Source organism: Sinocyclocheilus anshuiensis, unplaced genomic scaffold, assembly GCF_001515605.1.
Source record: "Sinocyclocheilus anshuiensis isolate Anshui unplaced genomic scaffold, SAMN03320099.WGS_v1.1 scaffold535, whole genome shotgun sequence".
In the NCBI taxonomy this organism is placed as follows: Eukaryota; Metazoa; Chordata; class Actinopteri; order Cypriniformes; family Cyprinidae; genus Sinocyclocheilus; species Sinocyclocheilus anshuiensis.
In genome coordinates, this window is record NW_015551063.1 from 1,344,965 (window position 1) to 1,347,906 (window position 2,942).

The window sequence follows — 2,942 nt, forward strand, 5'->3', positions numbered from 1 at the left end:
TCAATGTCTGTATTAAACATGTTTAAATACTAACTTGTTTTTAAAAAGTAATTTCAATGCAATGTTGCTGAGGAATGGAAAGATTACACAAATATACTCTGTATCAAATCCCTCCCTGTGTACTTTCATACACACACTGTACTCTTTGTTTCTTCGCAGGGGAGTGTGGCTGAATTTCCTCAAGCCTGTGTAGAATTTGAAGACCATATGTATTAAGACCTGTGTCCTCAGTAAAGAACTTGTTGTTGTTTATTTATTTATTTTTTGACCCAGGGTTTTATTTAACCATTTTCAGTTTAACACATTTTTACATACTCAACAAATCTGTGTAGGAAAATTAAAAAATGTCCAAATTTGAGTAATCAAGGTGAATCTCATTTGGTTCATATTTCACACCAAAATAAAGTAATGAAAAGAATCCTGTCAATAATGTTTTACTGTTATATAAATACAGATTAATTAATAGAGACGTTTTGATCCTTTTTGCATTGTCAGGCTCATTTCAGTGTTGGTTGTTGGCATTTAATCAAATCTTTATGATTAATCAAATCAGCTTCACAAGTAAGGTGAGCTAGCTGAAAGCTTTGATACTGAACTGAATGTTTGTTAATGTCTAAACACAGTGTTACCCTGACATCAAAGATTTTCTTGACATATTGCACATTACTGGCACACTTTTTATGGATTCGTTAGTGTGCAATAGAACCAAAGTACATTTTGTTCAATATAATCAATAATACTTTATTATCCTCATCTGTTGAGGGAATTTTTATGTAACAGAAACCAGTCATGCAGCTAAAATTACCGCTGCAGTGTTCCCAAACTGATAAAAAAAAAAAAAATGCAACAGATCTCAATAGAGTTAAGAGTCATAATGAGTAATAATGTTTGCCTTATTCAGACTCGGATGACAATAAATTAAGTGTGTATGAATCATACTATTGCGAAGGGTTTAACTTATGACTATTAATTAGGCAAGGCTGACGTCACGTAGAAGCCTTCCAGTAGCGTCAATTGGTCTTATTAATATTCATGAGCTCAGCTTTCAGCACAGTAGAAGTCGCTGCTTGGCTTATGTCTGCGTGTGGCCAATCAGGTCGTTCTACCGAGCGCACAAGATTAATATTCATAAGTAAAGCCCTCGCCGTAGTATTTTTACAACCCGGACACAGGACTGTGACGAAACTTGGAGGGGTTGTGCGGTCGACCTCCGAAAACTTTGTGTATTCAGAGAAGGCAGTGTTTTAGGTTTTGGACCCAACCAAGAAGTAGCAGTCACGTGACCAGCCGTAATGTTTTTTTTTTCGCTGTCCACGTGATGTTACAAACTTTAGCGTGGCTTCATATGTCACGGAATAGATCCTGAACTTTAAGTATAGGTCTGTACATGTACTGAGGTGCAACTCTTGAGTGATTCAGTGTCCTCCCGGATGATGAAATAAAACGATCTCATTGCGCAGCCGGTCTGAGGTGAGTTTTCAACACTGAATCTTTGCAGCTTTTCCGTCAGGTGATACATTGAGTCAGTTGTACACGTTGCAGTTTTGTTTTCAATAGTGCCATTCATGAAGTCAGAAACAAACCACTGTTACATTACACCGCCCTGTTCTTTCAAACAGTTTAGACGATTAAACGAGTTTAAGTTTGAAGTTAGGCTAGTTGAAATATGCTGAATCTTATTATCTTGGAATTGATCAAATTAGCCCTCAAGCTGTATTAATCTATTTATGTTGATTTGTGAATGTTTGGTAGGTTATATTTTGTTAAAATGTCTAATATTAATATGAGCTACAAAAAAAGGCAGCAGTAGTAAACAGTAGCCTATATAAAGTTTACACATCATCTTGTCAACAATTCAGGCTATTTGGTTTTTGAATGTTGCCATTTTTATCTTTTCACACCACAGGATTATTGAACGAAAAGCAAGTTTCAAAATGCGATGTCTGCACTTCTGATTTCTGCAGCGTGTCTTTTCTGTTTAGTAGCCTATAAACAAAACGTCGCTTTGATCATTCACTTACATCATTGGAATTTCAAGGCATCTTTGCAGATGAGATCAAGGGTGTATAAAGTCAGCATCACTTATCCACACCGTTTGATTAGTAAATGTTGTTATTTATTTATTTACTGATTCGTAATGTAAAGGTGATGCGGACAACCATCTTCTCTATCTGACTCTGAAGTCTCTTGTTAAGTGAAATGTAATGGACTGATCTATGACTCTACATTTTATTACTTTTTTTTTAATGCAAGACCATATCCTGTGTGTGTTGCCCCAGACTGAACGTTATTATGTACAGTGATGCAATTGCCGCCCCCATATGCCAATTGTACCACAAAGTACCAACCAAAAGGGCACTTCAAGGAATCACAAGATTAAAGCATGAGGTCCCATTTTGCCACATTTGCATATTGTTAATGATCAATAGGTGTAATGACTTTAAAGCTATAAATAGTGGTCGACCGATTTTGTTTTTTTGACAGCTGATGCCGATATCTTGGAAAGCAGGGTGGCCGATATAAAGCCGATATTATTTTATTTATTTTATTTAATATTTAAGAAATTTGAAATCATTTGAATATGGATAAAAAAATAAATAAACATGCTTATACTTTAAATGACAAAGTATTTTTCACAAATAAACAAATATTTAATAAAAATATAACTAAAAAGGAAGTAAACACTGTAACCAACAGGGCACTCAGTATTCTGGAAAGTCTGTGTGCTTTGGGAATCACATTGTTTTCAAATAAAGCCAAGGTAACACCAGGGGCGATTCTAGGATTTTCATTTTAGGGGGGCTCAGCCCCCAGTGAGGGTATAATAATAATAATAATAGCCTAATAAAAAATAAAAAAAACATTAAAAAATATATATATATGTACAGGTGCATCTCAATAAATTAGAATGTCGTGGAAAAGTTCATTTATTTCAGTAATTC

General features: G+C 34.9%; 1 protein-coding gene across 1 annotated transcript in view; it reads left to right on the forward strand.

Annotated features, from left to right (window-relative positions):
• Positions 1 to 1,160: 1,160 nt before the first annotated feature.
• Positions 1,161 to 2,942, forward strand: part of LOC107662016 (sulfate transporter-like) — a 13,042-nt gene continuing 11,260 nt past the window's right edge. The window contains exon 1 of the mRNA XM_016451867.1: positions 1,161 to 1,470. The gene's annotated coding sequence lies outside the window, so the exon portion shown is untranslated. The remainder of the gene's footprint in view (positions 1,471 to 2,942) is intronic.